The sequence below is a fragment of the Hypanus sabinus genome, chromosome 1, assembly GCF_030144855.1.
Source record: "Hypanus sabinus isolate sHypSab1 chromosome 1, sHypSab1.hap1, whole genome shotgun sequence".
Classification (NCBI taxonomy): domain Eukaryota; kingdom Metazoa; phylum Chordata; class Chondrichthyes; order Myliobatiformes; family Dasyatidae; genus Hypanus; species Hypanus sabinus.
This window is the reverse complement of record NC_082706.1, coordinates 115,937,214-115,957,703: the sequence shown is the minus strand read 5'-3', so window position 1 is coordinate 115,957,703 and position 20,490 is coordinate 115,937,214. Positions and strand designations below refer to the sequence as shown.

The following is a 20,490-nucleotide window of genomic DNA, read 5'->3' as shown; positions in this document are numbered from 1 at the left end:
AAGGAAATTATAAGCCAGTTAGCCTGACCTCAGAGGTTGGGAAGATCTTGGAATTAATTATTAAGGATGAGGTCTCAGGGTACTTGGAGGCACATGATAAAATAGACCATAGTCAGCAAGGTTTCCTCAAGGGAAATCTTGCCTGACAAATCTGTTGGAATTTTTTGAAGAAATAACAAGCAAGATATACAAAGGAGAATCAGTTGATGTTTTGTACTTGGATTTTCAGAATGCCTTTGACAAGGTGCCACTCATGAGGCTGCTTAACAAGTTATGAATCTATGGTATTACAGGAAAGATTCTTACATGGGTAAAGCAGTGGCTGATTGGCAGGAGGCAAAGGTTTGGAATAAAGAGAGCCTTTAATAGTTTGCTGCCGGTGACATCTGTGTTGGGGCTGTTTTTATTTGTATGTTATATGCCAATGATTTGGATGATGGAATTGATAGCTTTGTTGCAAAGTTTGCAAACGATATACAGATAGTTGGAGGGGCAGGAAGTTTTGAGGAAGTAGAGAGGCTACGGAAGGATTTAGACAGATTAGGAGAATGAACAAAGAAGTGGGAGATAGACTACAGAGTTGGGAAGAGTATGGCTGTACACTTTGGTAGAAGAAATGAAAGAGCTGACTATTTTCTAAATGGAGAAACAATACAAAAACTGAGGTGCAAAGGGACTTGGAAGTCCTTGTGCAGGATTCCCTAAAGGTTAACTTGTAGGTTGAGTCCGTGGTGAGGAAGACAAATGCAATGTTGGCATTCATTTCAAGGGGACTAGAATATAAAAGCAAGAATGTAATGCTGAGATTTTATAAAGCCCTGGTGAGGACTTACTTGGAGTATTGTGAGCAATTTTGTTCCCCTTATCTTAGAAAGGAAGTGCTGAAACTGGGAAGAGTTTAAAGGAGCTTCACAAAAATGATTCCAGGATTAAATGGCTTGTCATATGAAGAGCGCTTGGTGCCTTGGGGCCTGTATTTAATAGAATTTAGAAGTATGAGAGGTGACCTCATTGAAGCCTATTGCATGAAAGGCCTTGATAGAGTGGATGTGGAGAAGATGTTTCCTATGGTGGTAGAGTCTAAGGCCAGAGGACACAGTCTTCTCAGTATACAGGGGCATCCGTTTAGAATGGAAATTGGAGGCAGCTCTTTAGCCAGAGTGGTGAACCTGTGGAATCTGTTGCCACAGGCAACTGTGGAGGCCAAGTCTATGTATATTTCAGGCAGAGGTTGATAGATTCATGATTGGTCAGGGTATGAAGGGATACAGGGAGAAGGCAGGAGATTGGGGCCGAGAGGAAAATTGGATCAGCAATGATGAAATGACAGAACAGACTCAATGGGCCAAATGACCTATTTCTGCTTCTATACCCTATGGGCTTATATTGAAATATAGTTATCAAAATATTAAAAAAAAACAAATTAGTGATATAGTAATATGTGTGCTTCTTCATTAACACATTAAATAACAAGACTATATATTTAAAATATAGGGAAGTTAAAATTAAATTTTACTTTTAAAGACATCAGTGTGAAGGTTGTCATTGCTTAGCTTGAAAAAGATCTGTGGGGTGGTTATTGACAATGCAACACACCTGTCATGTGGGACATCCAATCAATTTTGATTTTTTGTTTTAATGATTACAAGTGTTGAAATTCCTGATTCACAAAGATAAGATTTTGCAAATGGAATTAAAGCTTCCAGAGCTCACCTTACTTGGCAAGGTTAGGCTTTGTTCAAAGAACACCAGAATTTTCCAAGGCTTTTTGAGCTAAACTCCAATTGTTGTAAGTTTATTGTCCGAAGATCAATGTATTCAGATTTGGCTATATCAACATCTCTGTTAGAGTTTATATCAGAAAGGATTGTGGATCCATGGTTCAACTTTAATGTCATCAAGATGGAAATAACTTTTGAAAGAGTTATAAAGTATTTCCAGGTGTTCGCAAATGGCTTTCTTCAAAGAAATTGACAGAGAATTTTGTATCTCAACTCCATCTTGGTAAAGCACTTCCTTCAGCATTTGAAAGTTTTCAAAGATGTAAACTACTACTCTCTTCCTTTTTTACTAAAGTAGATGTAATATCAAGCTTTGCTGGAGCTCCATCTGTGCAAAGAATATGAAGGTTTTCTTTCTAATTAAAGTTCTGTTTGGCTAACAAAACATTTTACCATTTCCAAAACATCAATCGCTTTTGTAGTTTTCAGAAGGGATTCACAAAATAAAAATTCTTCTTTGATGTTATTATGATACACAAAACAAATGAAAACAAGGAGCTGACTATATCGAGAGATGTCTGCAGTTGCATCTATTTGCATACTGATTGGAAATTGCGAGACTGCCAATACCTCAATGACCATCTTCAAAATGTTAAAAGTAATATCAACTATTCTAGAACCTATCACATTATTTAATAAGGGAACTGCTTCAGTTTTTTCCTCTGTTCCAGTCCACAAAACAGCTCAATCATTTCCAGCGCACAGGACTTTAGTAAAGTCTCTCCAGTTGAGTGCGGCTTCTTTTGTTTGGAAATCCAGTAAGCAACTTTGAAGGATGCTTCAAGAAAAGGTTTTTGTGAAATGGCAAATCCAAGTCTTGGAAGTGTCCCAACTTTTTCATCGTACTTCCTTCAGCATTTCAACTTAAATTGGGTCTGCAAAACAATATAAAATAAATAAAGCTAAAATTAAATATTTGATCCAATTGACATTTATTGAAACTCAATATTTTTGTCTGCAAAGTAAGTAAACCGAGGCAGGTTTTACATTCTATCCAAAGTTTTAACACTTTTAATGGCTTTTAGATGCTCAGATAAACACAAGGATTACAGCAGTAGCTCCGATATCATGTCCTTCCTGGAATTTGGCTATTGATGTGCATGGAGTCACATGACTTTCTGTGACTTCCTAGAAGTAATGGTTCTCATTTCTGATTTAGTTCACAGTATTTTTGCATTGTTGTTTTTAAGATGTACATTATTTTCACGGAATAATAGTACACGGACACCACTTGTAAAACATACAGCATGAGTACGTCTTTACCTCATAAGACATACAGTACATTGTAGATAAGAGAAGAATGAAGAGTAAAACAAAAAAAAGAATGAACTTCTGATACTCACATCACTTATAACACTGTGCATAACCTGATTCACTTTGCAATCTGTTGGCAATAATAAGATGTTACTTTAAATAACACATTTCAACAGTTATCCAACAGTTAACCAACCATCAGATGTGTTTGAATTTACCTGTTCTACACGTGTACCTTGCACACCTATCTGTTTTATAAAAGGCTGCGCAGACTTATGGAGAGTTAAGAATTCTTATTTAATCTGGCCAGTTTTACAAGATGTTAGCAAATTATAAAAACGACTCATCTCCTTCCATGCATTGATCAACATGCAATTATTGATAGGGAATAATGGAGAGCAACTTAGATATCTGGGTCACAAATGTAAGAACACATGACCTCACCGTTTGGTGGCTGAATGACAACGAGATGCAGGGCTGCTTGATAGTTGATCTGTTGCATCGCATGAGTATCTGCAGACAGAAAGACTGTGATCACATTCAATCTAATAATGGGTCTAATAACTACCATAATTTTGAAGTAGTGATGAACCTGCTGTGAATGATATTTTGAGATATTTGTAACAACTGTAATGTAAAGTCCCAGGTACTGCTAATACGACTGTGGTTTGTTGCCTACATTCATAACTGAAGGAAATGCTCAATTTCAGTTCAAGGTTAGTGAAAATAAAGATGCAGTTTTTTTCCTATCCATGTTCATGGACCCCCTGAAATATATTCACTGACCCCCAAGTGGTCAATGGACCCCAGGTTAAGAACCAGTGTTCTAGACAGCAACCAAAAGCTAAATCAGAATTCAAATCGATGGAGTCTGTTTTCTTTTTTCTCACCAAAACCAGCTTCTGGTGGATACAAAATATTTGAATACAAAGCAATACGCTTGCTGAGAATTGCCCTGTCATTAGTTATATTGAAAAATTGTGTACCGAGTTCTTTAAATGGTAGATTGGGGTTACCTAAAGATCCAAGATCTTTGGTAGATATCTTGCTCTGATATCCCAAATACAAACTGAATCCATGAAATGAGGAATAACTTGCAATAGGTAGCTTTGGACAGCTAACTGAGGCCCAAAACAAAGTTGAACATTTTGGCACACACTTGCATATACCCATAAGACACTAATGACCCTCTTTAGAAACAGGCAGATGCACTATTTATCACTGTCTTCCACCAATATTCCTTTCATTCTTCTGAAGAGTATGTAATAATGTCCAGGTTGTTTGCCAGGTGGCTGCCTAAATCAGGAGCTTATACTCACTCCTCTATAACCTGGGGTGTCATAAAGCAGAAGTTGTGATCATTTTGATAACATTTATTTCAGAGTTATTTAGAAAATTTGTTTCCTTAACAATCACAATGTTGATTAATGTCACACATTCATACGCCTTGACTTCTACCGTGAATACATTTTTTAAAATTATTGCAAAAAGCCAGATGTTTAGCAATTTGATTCTGCAGTAGTGTTTGTTTTAACATCTCATGTTATCCTCAAGTGAAAAATTATAAGGATTATTTCCGGATGAACTTTTATCCCTCTGAAAAATTACCAGAAATATCCCTATGTGAGTTGCACTTGTGTGTGCGATGTAATTTAAATATTAGGTTAAACAGTAGTGCAATAGATGGACCTGTAGTCCACATCGCTGGGCTATAAGTGTGACTTCAATCCTCTCAAGGCAATTTGAGAATTTTAGTTATATTTGAAAATAAAATGCAAATAAATGTTGCTAAAATAACAGCAGAACTGTTGGATTGTTGCAAGAATCTAAATGATTCTGTAAGATTGAACATTTATATTGGCCTGAGCAGGTTGATTTGAAGAGGCATATTATTCCATTCTATTTCTAAGGATAGATAAAAAAAATAATGCTATTCTAAGTGGAATACACTTAGAGAAAATAAACTAAAAGTAATGCTAAGCTGAAGCCTTTTAGCTCTGGTAGCTTAGAGATTCCATTGTAGCTATTCATAGAAAAACATGGACTTTCCTTCTGCTTTGGCCAAAGTTCCTCCCTTGGTGAATGATATGAAAAATACCAAAGTTTAATCTTGTAAGACCTAAATGAGCATAAATGATTGCTGTATTTTCCTATACAGCAACGGCGATAAGAGTCATATGAAAATCATTATGTGCTGTTTTCTGATAGTTTGTGGAAACATGACTACTTTTTTCATTCAGTATGCCTATGATCAAATAAAGCTAAATTTAGTCTTGTGGTTTTGCATTTGAGAGCACTTGTATGCATTCAAAGTCATTTTATGTAACTCAAGAAGCAGATTTTTACCAATTGTGGCCACAGAATGCATTCAACATTTGCATTACTATCCTTGTGATGTGAATTCATTGAAATACTAAGAAACAGAAAAAAAACATTTTATCTATCTCTAAAGCACCATGAGATCTGCTCTCTGGAATGTCAACTTATATTAACGACTTCAGTGATGAAAGGCATGAATTATGCAGATGTAACCAGATCATTTAAGGTTAGCTGTGAGGAAAGAATGAAATGGCATGGGACTAACATTAATTCTCAAATAGAAATTAGAATACTCTTCTTTGTCCTCTGAGAACAGTCATGGTACAAGTCAAATAACATTTGAACTCAAGGGACTAGAAGGGTATGCACAGAGTTCAGGGGCAAGAGAGTGGTGTTTGGATTGGTTGTTGACTGACTGACTTACAAAGTCAACTTAAAATAAAATCTGGAAATTGGTTTGGTAATTAAAATGAGAATAAGCAGGGGTATTCTAGTGCTCTGTATAGGACAATACTTTTAGATTAACAGATGCAGGGTTTGAACCTCAAACAGCAACAGTTCCATTCCTCCTGCAGATGCTGCTTGACCTGCTGAGTTCTTCTAGCAGATTGCTTGTTACTTGCAAGATCAATATTGATTTGTAACTCTTGGCATTAACAGTGGTGCTGTAGCTTCAGATTGGTATGAGACATGTTGTCAGTCTTTCAAATCCAGTTTAACAAGAACTATTAAAACCTAAAAGGAGATAGAGCTTGAGAAGCCCAAAGTACATAATTACTTTCTTCTGAGAGGATCCATCCCATGACCTCTACCACTGTACTGGCAAATCCTTTCCACATTTATCTTGCTATTCCTTGGGACAGTCACGTTTTGTCAGTGATCAATGTGACAAGCTGTAAAAAATTCCCACGCTATGAAGGACACTCTCATTTGAAGACCATCCATTTATTGCTGGATTGAGTGATTAGATGATGGAATTCATAAAGACATCCCATGTTCTAGAAAGCCTGCTGCTCAATAGTTAGGTCTAAACAAATCATGACATAAAATACATTTCATTTTGGTTTCTAGAGAAATTCTACATTTTTTTTGAAGATTTTAAGTTAATCTCATTTAGGAAATTGAGTGCTTTGGGAGAACTGTTGACAAGGTCAATGGCAATTGAACCATAGAGTAATCAAAATTAATGGAGTGAATGTTTCTTTTTCATATCATCAATACTTTATCCATTTTCTTTTCCTTTTAACATCCTTCTTTGCTCTGAAAGCAATTAATTATCTTTCTTCTTCCCATATGTGCTTTTGTTAAGTGGCTTTGTCCATCCACACTTGTTCAAGTAGACAAAAGCAGACTTGACCAAGCTCATTTGACAGGAAATACATACACTTATATTGACTTCAGTTTCTGACTCAGGGGTGCTGGGTTTAATTGTAGAACTTTCTGGTAGTACAGTACTGTATTTAGCACTTAACTAATTCCTCAGTTCCGTGTAGTTAGGAATGGACAATAATTGTTGACATTCCATAAACATGTCATTTAATAAAAATAAACAAGTATAAGAACAGGATGAAGAATACTGAAAATATTAAGGTGGTTCAGACAAGGAACTGGATTTGATAAAAATGATCTTAATTACACTGAGTATTCTGGAATGATAATTAAATGTGTTGAAAACCTCTTCTCATCAAAAGATACACTTTGCTTAGGAATGTATTACCAGCAGTAAGACAAATAAATAAATAGTCCTTTCAAACCTGGTATGGCATTCCAAAGATCTAACTCAATGACTTGTGTTGGTTTTATAACCTTACCCATACCCATTGTGGGTAAAAATCGATAATTTTTAGATTTAAAATAGCTAATTAAATGTGCATCCCCTGATTTTCTTAGGAAGTATTTCTAGCTTCTCTCTAATATGTTCTAGTTAGTTTTAAAATAATGTCTTCTTGTCCAAAGTCACTTAGTCTGCAGAAAATCTTTCTTTTCATCTATCAGTTTCTGTCAAAATCCTCAAGTAGATCATCCTTGTTTTTCTAGTTATGACTTTTAAAGAAATTTGCAAATATGTAAGGCTCATTTCTTTTCTCTTTCTCAAATTTCTATTTTGATTGTCATTTTGCTAGAGGTAACCTTAAGCCACTGTGGGAGAAACATCTTTGAATACTGTCATAAAAATGCTTGTGAGAATGTCAGGTAATAGTTGTGCTATTTGCACACATTTGATTCCTTTGAAGTCAGCTCACCGGTGAAAATATTATCCATAGTTCTGAATATCTTTCTAATAGTGAAAAGGCACCTACTTTTTAAGTTTCTTCTGAACGCATTTCCTTGATGGGCAGAGATTCACTAACACCCATCCCTCTCTTACACCAGAACAATCAAACCCGATCGTTCCTCCACAATTTTTACCAACAAAGACAGAAAGACAAATTTTCTTTCTCTCTTTCAGTTTCCCCCATATCTTACAAACCGAAAGAGTAGCACTGTTATAGGCCACCGAATAACCCTGTCTTTTCTTTGGCAATTTGTAACAGCCCTTGTTCCAGACCTATTCCGGAACCCTTCCCCAACTCTTTCTCTGGCATATCAACAATTGAATTAGTGCTACTCCCTGCACTTGTGGACATCTTGTCAATGTTGTCACCTTTGCTGCTAACTTCCACCTTATCCTCAAATTCATAGACCATTTCTGACACCTTTCCTTTTGTAGACCTCTTGGTTTCCATCTCAGAAGATTAACTCTTCACTAAACACTCCACCCCACTTAGCTATCTCAGCTACACTTCCTCCCACCCAGCCTCCTGTAAAGACATAGTCCTTTACTCTTAGATTCCCTGTCTCTACTACATTTGTTCTCAAATCAAGTCTTCCACTCCAGAACACATCAGATATCCTCCTCTTTCAGGAAGAGTATCTTTGCCTCTAGCAGATTTGGTGGAGGCCTCACTTACATTTCATTCATTTCCCCTGGATGCCTGCTGTCACCTCACCTTCCTCCAAAGCAAACACCAATGTTCACCTTCAGCGGTTTATCAGTTTCACTAGCCTCAAAGGAATCCTACCATCAGTGCCCCAGTTTCTGCTTTCCACAGGAACCATTTTCTCCATCATCCCTTGGTCCACTGAACTCTTCCCACTCATTCCATCCCATCTCCTGGTACTTTTCCCTGCCACTGTAGAAGGTGCAACACTTGTCCCTACACCTCCTGTTTCATCTCATCCAGGGAACTAAACAACATTTTTAGTTGTAGCAATGATTCATGTGCACCTCCTTCAACCTCTTTTATTGTGAGTCTCTTTTACATCTGCAAGCAAGCATGGACTGGGCGACTATTCTGCAGATAACCTGCATTCTATTCAATGGCTCCCTTGAATTCTGTTTGCCTGTCATTTTAGTAACCCTTCTATTTCCGACACTAACCTGCCTATCGTCAGCCTTCTCCCAACTAGAAGAACAGCATGTGATATTCTACATTGCTAGCCTATAGTTTCTGGTCATTCACATTCCCTATGTTCCTTCCGTGTTCCTTTCCCATTCATATTGGGTCACCTAGGTTCTCTCTCCCTTTGTTCATCTTTTCTATTTTCCCATCACCATTAACTAGATTTATTACTGTCCCCACTTGATTTGATATGCCCACCTCCCATGTCACCTTTTTGATACACTCTCCCATTGGTTCCATTCATGCATAATCCCTTCTCTGTCTGGGTTTCACATTGAAGGGCTAAATTGCCTAATTGGGCTCCTGCATCTTATGGTCATATGATGCTTCCAGCCTAATCTGTCTAAATTCTTTTAAAAATCTGTTTCCACATGTCATTTACAGCTCCATCTCCAAATGCCTTCTCTCTCTCCTCCACCTGACACCAGCTGATCATCATTTCCCACCTTGCACAGTTTCACCTGTCACCTACCAGCCATTATCTCACCCCTCCTTCTCACTTCTTCATACTGGCTTTCTTCCAGTTGAATTTTCAGTCCTGAACCAGGTTCTTGACCCAAAACAATAGCCACCCTTTCCCTGCAAAGATATTACTTCACCTGTTGAGCTTCTCCAGCAGCTTGTACTTTTAGCTCCTAGTTCCAGCATTTGCAGTTTCTTCTGTCTCCAAAAGCAAAGTTATTTATTTGGACTTGATGGGATTGTAGATGGGAGTGTTATTTATATGGATATTTAGTAGATTTTTTCTACAGTTGAGTCAGCAATGTGACATACGTTACATGATTATTAGTAACTCCACATACTAATGACTCCAAATTAAACATTCTATTCTGACCCTGTTTTAGGATATTCCATGGAATGAGATTTATTCAATGAGATTTTGTTTCGTTTATGCAAAAGATGAAATAATACTTTACAAAATTGCAAGTGACCCTTACTAGGAATGTCACCTACAAAAATCAAAGCTTAGGACATAGTGAAAAGGTAAGACAGATAGTCAAAAATGAATGAAGTTGGCCTCTGTGAGCAAGGCAAACTGCATTTAGATATATTTCTGAGCAGTTAAGATAAGCAATAAAATGATAAGATCATTATGTGTGATAAGACGGATGCACTTGTTCAGCTTCATACCATTTCCTGCTCTTAAGGAAGTGACTTTAATCCAAAATATAAGCTAATATTTTCTCATTATCACAGACACTACCTTCAAGACAGTCCAAGTTCCTGGTTAAATATAGCATTCTTTAACATTATCAAATTTATCAGTTTCTTCATGGAGAGGATTCAACATGTACAAAACAGTAATCTCTCTTGTTTTTTCACAGAAACACTGTTTTGATGCAATACAATACCAATTACATTGTCAACATGATACTTAAACATCGTGATCTTGAAACAGCTGCAGGTTTTGCATGACACTCTGTCAATGACATTTCTCGATGAGCATTGATTTTTTTTTTCTCCTTCATCTGCCTCACATCTTCAAAGCTGGTTTGTTGACAGGAAACATTTGTGACAGTGTGCTGTGTCTGATGTGAGGAAGCAGGAAGATTTCCTGATAAACTAAATTGGCCAGATGAAGCAGTGTACTGGGAGTAATACTGAAGAAGTTATCTGTGACAGTTGGACAAATAACAATAACAGGAAAATACTTTCATAAAACTGAAATATTTGTAAACTGATTTTGACATGTTCTCATTGCTGAAGTATACCCAGTTTCAAAAATAATAGTTCAAATGATACAATGGAAGTACAACCTCATTTGTGCCTAGATGCACATTAAAATCTGGGTGTTAACTAATTACGTTTCATAAATGATGGTGGTGTTTTGTATTAAGCAAGTTCTCCCAAGATTCATTGAAGTTTTGTGCTCAGACATCAAACTCTCCCAGCAAACTGCTCCCCAGTACAAGCTGTCTATGCTGTTGACTTTAAAGTGGAAGTTCCTACAAATTTGTTTGAGACTGTAGTAGTAGTGTAGTGTAGGCCTCCATTAGTCTTGATGGACCATGGATTTGTGCCTTGGAAAGGTTTTTTTAATGGAAGAACTGCAGTTGCCCAAGCTGCAAGTTTCCCCTGTCCATGCCACCGAAGTCGTCCAAGGGCATTAGAACCCATACAGCTTGGCACTGGTGCCATTGCAGAGCAATGTGTGGTTACGTGCCTTGCTCAAGGACACACATGCAGCCTCAGCCAAGGCTCGAACTAGCAAACTTCAGATGAATGCCTTAACCACTTGGCCACACGCCAACACTTGAGACTGCAACCACATGTGTAGTAGATAACAACTATTTTATCCTGAATTTTCTCTTACAATTCCTTGAAAGTCCTGTTTTTTAAAAATTTGATTGTTTTTTTAAAGATACAGCAAGGCAACAGGCCCTTCTTGTGCACTAAGCCCATGCTACCTAATTACACCTGTGTGACCAGATAACCTACTAACCCGTACATCTTTGAAATGTGGGAGGAAACCGAAGAACCCGGAGGAAACCCACATGGTCACAGGGAGAATGCACAGACTCCTTGCAGGCAGTTACAGAATTGAACCTCGGTTGCTGGCGCTGTTGTAGCATTGTGCTAGCCACAACTTTACCATGCCTCCAAAAGGAGGCAGTTTAACTTACAGTCTCTCCATGCATATTCCTAACCATGTCTAAGAATTGATTTTAATGACAAAGTATGAATTATACTAAAAATTGAAAACTTTCTCTTCTTAAAGATTCTTATACCTGAAATACCAAATAAGCGTAGATCATGACTAAATAACCATATAACAATTACAGCACGGAAACAGGCTATCTTGGCCCTCTACTCCGTGCTGAATGCTTACTCTCACCTAATCCCACTGACCCACACTCAGCCCATAACCCTCCATTCCTTTCCTGTCCATATACCTATCCAATTTTACTTTAAATGACAATACCAAACCTGCCTCTACCACTTCTACTGGAAGCTCATTCCACACAGCTACCACTCTCTGAGTAATGAAATTCCCCCTCGAGTTACCCTTAAACTTTTGCCCCCTAACACTCAAATCATGTCCTCTTGTTTGAATCTCCCCTACTCTCAATGGAAAAAGCCTATCCACGTCAACTCTATCTATCCCCGTCATAATTTTAAATACCTCTATCAATTCCCCCCTCAACCTTCTATGCTCGAAAGAATAAAGACCTAACTTGTTCAATCTTTCCCTGTAACTTAGGTGCTGAAACCCAGGTAACATTCTAGTAAATCTTCTCTGTACTCTATTTTGTTGACATCTTTCCTATAATTCGGTAACCAGAACTGTATACAATACTTCAAATTTGGCCTTATCAATGCCTTGTACAATTTTAACATTACATCCCAACTCCTATACCCAATGCTCTGATTTATAAAGGCCAACATACCAAAAGCTTTCTTCACCACCCTATCCACATGAGATCCCACCTTCAGGGAACCAGGCACCATTATTCCTAGATCACTCTGTTCTACTGCATTCTTCAAAGTCCTACCATTTATCATGTATGTCCTATTTGGATTATTCCTACCAAAATGTAGCACCTCACACTTATCAGCATTGAACTCCATCTGCCATTGCTCAGCCCACTCTTCTAACTGGCCTAAATCTCTCTCTCTGCAAGCTTTGAAAACCTACTTCATTATCCACAACACCATCTACCTTAGTATCATCTGCATACTTACTAATCCAATTTACCACCCCATCATCCAGATCATTAATGTATATGGACCCAGTACAGATCCCTAAGGCACATCATTGGTCACCGGCCTCCAACAGTTATCCACCACTACTGTCTGGCATCTCCCATCCAGCCACTGTTGAATCTATTTTACTACTTCAATATTAATCAATACTACTAACAATTCCTAACTAACCTTCCGTGCAGAACCTTATCAAAGGCCTTACTGAAGTCCATATAGACAACATCCACTGTTTTACCCTCGTAACTTTCCTCATAACCTCTTCAAAAAATCAATAAGACTTGTCAAACATGACCTTCCACACACAAATCCATGTTGACTGTTCCAATTAAGTAGAAAATCATCTTTTTAAGATTCAAAGAAGAAACATGGTAATGTACATTTGGTGTTTTTTTTGGACTATGATCATTTACACAGACATATCAGATGTCGTATTTCTTATGTTCTTACATATGCCTTTCTATGCCCATATTTAGTAATTAATGGTGATGATGCTTTTTTAACAATGCACATAGTCCTCGCCCATGTGGATCCTTAATATGGTTATGACTAAAACAATGGAATCTGACTGAGTGGCTTCCATTAAAATCCATGATCAACATCAACCCCTCCTCCCATGTTTACCCCATCCCTGACATATTTAGTTGTTTGTTTTTTTCTCTCTCTCTGCCCATTAATCTGCCTGTTCTCCATCTCGCTCTGGTGCTTCCCCCCCGCCCACTTTCTTTCTCCTGAGGCCTCCCGTCCCATGATCCTTTCCCTTCTCCAGCTCTGTATCACTTTCGCCAATCACCTTTCCAGCTCTTAGCTTCATCCCACCCTCTCAGGTCTTCTCCTATCAGTTCGCATTTCCCCTCCCCCCACTACTTTCAAATCTCTTAGTATCTTTCCTTTCAGTTAGTCCTGACGAAAGGTCTCGGCCCAAAACGTTGACAGTGCTTCTCCTTATAGATGCTGCCTGGCCCGCTGTGTTCCACCAGCATTTTGTGTGTGTTGTTTGAATTTCCAGCATCTGAAGATTTCCTCATGTTTGATCAACCTGAAATGCTATTTTAGTGTATTGTTGAGAGAATCCTTGTCTCTGTTTTTTAAGGGAACATAAAATGGAGCTACAATTGAAGTTACCTATCAAATGGAGTTATTTGAAATAACAGAAAACACTTGCATCCTTAACCAACATTTATTCCTGCACTAATACCAGCACAAAAGGATCTTTGTACTTCCTGCATCTTCTATTTATTTATTACTTTTAATTATCCGATATTGTTAATTTTGTTTAGATTTTCAAAATGATAATTGTCTTTTTTAGAGTTAGAATTCGAGTTAGAACTAAAATTAGTGGTATGAAAGTTAGTAATGAATGGACACAGATTTTAAGTTACTGCCTCCAGAATCAAAGGACAGCTGAGATTTTTGCTCAGCAAGTTATTATGAAATGGAATGTGCCACTTGCATGATAGAAACCACAATAGTAGCTTTCAAAAGTATATATAGGTTGCAAGTTAAGTTAATGTTTGAAGGGGAATTAGGAAATTATAGGTGATTGAAACTAATTTTATAGCTCTTTCAAAGAATCGCTATGGGTCAAGTAAGCTGAAAGGCATATTAATAAGCAAGCATGTTGAATAGTAATAGAGAATGAAATAGTAACATATAGAATAGGGGTAGAAAAGGAGACATTATAAGGAATGCAAAGAAAGAATACAGGTGAATAATAAAGTTTGGATATTGAAATACATTTGAAAATTGCAAAGTTTGTTGATGCTGAATTTGGGTTGTGGCGAAACAGTGGACATGATAATAATCAACTGCAAGTGGAAGATGAAAATTAATGCAGTGACGTGATAGGTAATGCACTTTAATTGTTTGATTGGGAAGCAGAAATAAAGACATTAGCTTGCTTCTAAACAATGTACAGAAATAGTGAGAGCTAGAGATATGCATGTATAGATCTTTGAAGAAGGCAGGGAAAAATATTAGCAAAGTGTATTAGATTTACTGAAGAAATGCTGTTCATAAAAGTATTGAAATGATGCTGAACATTGATTAGGCTCAGTTAGGCCACATTTAGCACATTGCATTCACTTCTATTCACATTTTAGGAAGCCATGAAAATCTTTGAGAGAGTACAGGGGAGATTTGGCAAGAATGAAAAGTTTTAGCTACAAGGCTCGGTTATTGTTCTCCTTGGAACAAGGAAAGTTAAGTGCAGATTAAATCAGAGCAATCAAGTTCATGATGTATTTAGAGAAGGAGACAAACAGAACTTTCACCATCGTTTGTTGGCGCGAGGAGTAGGGGATGCTGGTTTCTGCTTTTGAGATACAGAGAAATGTGAGAAACAAGGGTGGTTTTGACCTGGAATTCATCATGTATGAGGGTGAAAGGAGTAGAGAACAAATAGGTTTTGATAGCAACTTGATAAAATAAACAGATTATGAGGATAGAGTGAGAGAATGGGAATGAGAGTTGACTCAATTAGCCAACTGAAGTCTTCTTGTGCATTAATTATGCTGAGACTACCTGTGCTGTTTGATTATATAATCTGACAATTCTAAATTCAGTGAGTGTAGGACTGCAAGGAAGTTAAAAATTAGATAGGTTGAGGCTCTTCTTTGGTCAGGGTTAACCATGAATGTAGTGCTCCAGCCGTCTATGTGATATGCAAACCAGAGCAGTACAATATGAAGAGCAAACTATTGCCCAAGTAGCAGGTTCCTCCTCTCTGTGCAGAGACCAATACAGTTTAGGACCAGTCACATCGCAAGAATTGCCAGTCAGCATTGAACTCAACGTAGGGCTAGCCTAGGGCCTCCAGCTCTGGAATTTTCCTTGGGGTTTATTCCCAAAGCTTTTCCCATGAATGGGTACAGCTGCAAGACAGCAGAGATTTGAGATCAGTGCTTTTCTTCTTCTAGATGAGTGGCCAACTATGTCTGATGAGCCCTGTCTGCCCAAAGCCGTTGGTTTTAATGTGTCAGTAACCAGCTTTTGCCCCTTCTCCTGTCAGTAGAAACAGTGCAGCTGGGCTTAATAGCTAAACCATATGTGAATAACAGGAGCTGAACTTGGTTGTCAGAGGCTATATGAAGCACAGGCCATTGAGAGCATTTTAAAGGAATTGGGTGCTTAACCCCACTACCACCCTACTATAACAACCTTAAGGAAATTTCAATAGGTTATGAAGGTAAGTATGCAAAGTAAGACCTTCAATATTTGATGCTTTATGATCTTGGGAGATTGCATCATTTTGTATTATTTATGGTCCGGATTCCTTTGAGTTGGTAAGAATGATTTTACCTTCTGGCTTTTGTTCTTACTTCTTATATCTAATTACAACTGAAAAAAGAACTGAGGGTGCAACAATGGAATTTCTTTATAATTTGAAATCATTATTTTATGCCTGCAAATATGATTTCACAATCTTACAGTCAGCAGATGGAAAGTACCTTCAATATGAGTCATTGTACTGCTTTATTTTACAGGCAGGAGCACTAGTCGTCCATGACACACACTTACTTGAATCAGTTATATTTACCTTCTTAGCAAGATTGAGGGAATTAAAATTTTTAGAACACATTTTCTGTTCCTCTTGGGGGCTGCCTTTCTTGTTGATGCTATTATCTTTATCATAGACCATCCCTGACTTCTGTATTTGACCTTTTGCATCTTCATTTTAACCTCAAGGTCACAGGATCCCCTTTAGTCTTTAAGAACTGTCTGGCTGAACACATATTTATTTTTGTTTTTTTCTCCCTAGATTTCCAGGTGGAAAGGATAACAGTCCCAGGAGTATATTGTCAGCAGGTACCTGAACATATTCAGTTCACATAAATCAAATAATTCCCACCATAAAGCGTGTAATTTTTTTCAAACTCTTGATTAATGTTCTTGGTCATTTTGGGGACCCCTTACAATTAACTTCAACCCCAATCCGACCAAGGCATCCCTTTCTCTCCTCAGAACACCTCAAAGGCTTTTTAAATTTGCACAACGGTAATTTGTTTCAAGCAGCTCATTCTGACATTGTTTCCACGTGAAAGTAATGTCAGAGCATGATTAGGCCATAATATCTAACAATGACTATAGTTTAGAAAGGGGCAGTGAATAGTGAACAGTAACAAATCATCTAGATGTCTCTTTTCATCCATCCTTGGGCAATTGCTGTAAAGTAACTGCTTTAATTAGTTGCGGTATCTATATTACTTGGAACATTGTCAGGAGCCATGGGGTAGGGAAACAGCTAGATAATTCAAATAAGGAACAGCCTTAAAAAGAAATGTTTACATGTGACCTTCCTGCAGTAATCAAACAAATACCATTGACTGTTTAAAATTACAGGCTGCTGGTTCACTATGGGAGGCACCTTCAAAGATTTACTTATTTTTTAGATGTCTGTTTATTCCTCTCTCTTCTCTTGAGTCTGCACCCTTGACTGAAAATGAACCGTTTTCAATTTAGTAAAGTTCCCTGATTCAGCACAGTACACCGAACTTCTTTGTAAGTTGAAAAAGAGCCTGTTGGCTTTGAATAATATTGACTGTAAGAATTTGCTCCATGTTTTGTGGTGCAGTGTACCTGTTGTTGCAGCAGTTCAGAGAATGGAAATTCACCCTTACAAAATCCACTTATCACACGAGAAGGCTTTGATATACAGAACAAAAAATTGCTCTTGTGGATTTTGTGAGAGAGAAAACAATAACTAGATAAAGACAAAGTGTGAACAGATCAACAACTTGTGTCAACTTTTGCATGGGTTTGCATTACAGAAAATCATTGTAGAGTTTAATGAAGGAGTAAACAGTACACTCCATTAAAATGCTTGTGAATTTGATGAATGAAAAGGTAATTTTACATGTCGTTTTTAGTATTATGTTTAAGACAGTTAGTTTGCTTGTAGTTCCTTCAACCTCAATTATGACACACCAGTTACTGTCTGTTTTGTGTCCAATGTCACTTCTGAGATGTAATGCCAATTATAATAAAAATGTGGGAATGCTGAAAGCACTCAGCTGGACAAATGCATATATGGATATAGAACAAGAGTTACTATTTAATAATAAACCCCCATCATTAGAACTGGGTAAGTAAGGAAATAGTTTTGTTTTGAATTGTAGAGACAGTGAGAGGGGCGAAGCTCACTGGTTGCATTATGGTCTGGTATGGGAATTCAAATTTGCTGCAGTGTAAGAAAATGCAGAGTAGTGGACAAATCTTGGGCACATCCCTCCCTACCATCAGTAGTATCTACAGGAGGCACTGCCTCAATAAGGCAACATCTATCATCATAGATCTCCACTATTCAGGCCATGCCATCTTCTCGCAGCTATCATTGGGCATGAGGAACAGAAGCCTAAAATCCCACATACAAGGTTCAAGAACAGCTAATTTCCTTCAATCATTTGTTTCTTGAACCAACCAGCATAAGCCTAATCTTTACCTCATGGAATGAAGAATTAACATCATAAGAAACGTAATGCTTAGAGTTATCCCTATGGATTGAATATTGGTTACTTTGCTCTGCAAAGTTGTTACCCCCAAAGAGGCCATATTGTGAACACTGAATGGAGTAGATAGAAGTTATTTTGAATCTATCTTCCTTTAGCATCAATGTGAATGTTCCAGAGTATCTCAGATCTGAGAGTTTCCACACTACTATTGAGAGGCAACAGATCATTTTCTTGGAAGGCACTGAGGAAACAATTCTCAATTAAAGCCAAATCTTAGAGATTGCCTACAGCACCAGCACACTATAGTATTGTAAAAGATAGTGCCTGCAACCTACAATATTATCCAAAAACGTAACTACATTATTGTTATATTTTTAAAGGGAACACAGTGGACCTGAGTTCTTTTGAGTTTATTTTTAAAGAAACCTAAATCAATTCAAAGTTACTGATTCTTAGCAACATAATTAAAATGGTATGCCTTCATTCATATCTGTACAATTTCACTCCTGTAATTTATAATTTTGTTGTGCTGCTGTAATTGTTGACTTTCATCTTCTATTGGATATTATATATATTCTGGAGTTTTGTCTCTATCCATTTTGGTCATTAGGCTCCAACACATAGATTCTTTAATACATTTCTCAGCTATTTCTTTGTAGCCCAAATATGTAATAGTAAAAATAAGGACATAAATGAAATTTAAAAAATCAGTACAATTGTGTATTCATAAGATGATTAAATTTATCAATTGAATTAATATTTTATTCATGATTTTACATGAGGAACTCCACCACTCACAAAAACCTATGCTTCATTATTATATTTTTCTAATAGCTATGTCCTTATAAATTAAAGTTGCTTGCACAGTCTGGGTGGATAAAATGGCCTAATTTCCAAAGCTCATACTGTTTTATCTATTCTGTGGAGCATTGTTCTTAACAAGGCAGCTTTTACTCCAGTAAAGGACTTACTTATTTCTTACCCTTTATTGATGAGAAATGTGTATTGATAAACATGGAAGTGGGCAAATAATTAAAAAATAAAACTAGCCAGGGTTTAATATAGTTTCATTAACTTTTCACAGTGTAGATCAGGTTAAATTGAACCTGGCAGCATATCTTAAAATTTAGGAGAAGTGTAAAGAAATGGAGTTTTTTGAATAAGTTAGTCTGTGACTAATGAGATGGAATAAGCTAGAGGAAAGGAGTAACTCAAATTTTAATAGTTCACTGAGATATGAATCCAGGGAATTTAGATCAGCACAAGGTTGCTGGGTATGGAAGGGTTGGGGGGTGGAAAGTTAGAGTGAGGGGACATGTTCCTGTTTATGCCTATTAAAGTTCTGTCTTAATGTCCACGGGAAGTGCATTAGAGTTTTAGATGCTGTTATCTTAATTAATGTGCAGCTCTATAATAGGATTAAAGACAGGATAATATAATTTTTTTGAAATGTTAGTTCTTCTGTTCATCTTATTTTCAATTTGAATTAATTCCTGGAATGTTAAAGGCTAAATGTCTACTTCACCATGCCATCAGCTAGAAGGATGGACTTACATGGGAGGTCAAGAACCTAGCTCTGTGACAGCTCTGAGGCTCAGAGTGAAAGGATACAGAGAGACAAGGTGAAAGTGATAGGAGACTTGATAGTGAGGGAGAATGACAAGAGATTCTGTGGCCTCAGAGGAAATGCCTCGATGGCATCTTGCCTCCTGGGTGTCAGGGGCAGCGATAATTCTGAGCAGCTGCAGAACAGTCTTGAGCAAGAGTGCAACAGTCGAAGTTATTGTACATTTGGTACAAATGATGTAGACTGAACAAGGGATGAGATTCTGCAGAATGAATATAGTGAGTTAGATAAGAAGTTAAGAAGCATACCCTCAAGGATAGTGATTATTCTCTGGATTATTCTTGGTGCTATGCAAGGTCACAGACAGAAGTACTGGGCAGATGAATTCACAGCAGAGGAGCTGGTGCAGGGGTCAGGGATTCAGGTTCCAGATCTCTTCTGGGGTAGAGGAAGCCTGTGCAATATTGATGTGTTGCACTTGAACCAGAAAGGGGTCAACATCCCTGCAGGGAAATTGTCTCGTACTGTGTTGACTCCGTGCTGTGCCTGGCAACACTTGAGGGTGATCTCCAACACGTCCTCCGACAGTGCTGCTTGTTGAGGCAAACTGCACCTTTCAAAGATTCCAAGTACATTTATTATCAAAGTATGTGTTGTGTACACAACTCCAAGATTCGTCCTCCTGCAGGCAGGTACGAAACAAAGAAACACCATGGGACCCTTTCAAGAAGACATCAAATGCCCAACATGCCGAAAAAGAACAAATTGCGCGAACAGCAAAAAGCGAGCAAACAACACAAAGAATATCAAACCTCAAACCGGGAGCCCAGTAGTATTCAGTTGGCTCAGTCAGTGCCACACCACTAGCCCACTGGAAGCTGCATGCAGAGCCATTCTTAACTGAAGCGTACTAGTCCGTTTCAATAGTCCTGATCAAACCGCTTAAAATCAGCAAAAATAGAGTAACCAGAATC

The 20,490-nt window shown here is 37.6% G+C and overlaps 1 long non-coding RNA gene across 1 annotated transcript in view; it reads right to left on the bottom strand.

Annotated features, from left to right (window-relative positions):
• Positions 1-2,467: 2,467 nt before the first annotated feature.
• The window catches only part of LOC132378563 (uncharacterized), a 36,350-nt gene continuing 18,327 nt past the window's right edge, over positions 2,468-20,490 (bottom strand). The window contains exons 2-4 of the long non-coding RNA XR_009507117.1: positions 3,480-3,548; positions 3,125-3,165; positions 2,468-2,656 (exon numbers count right to left, since the gene is read on the bottom strand). This is a non-coding gene — a long non-coding RNA (uncharacterized LOC132378563). The remainder of the gene's footprint in view (positions 2,657-3,124; positions 3,166-3,479; positions 3,549-20,490) is intronic.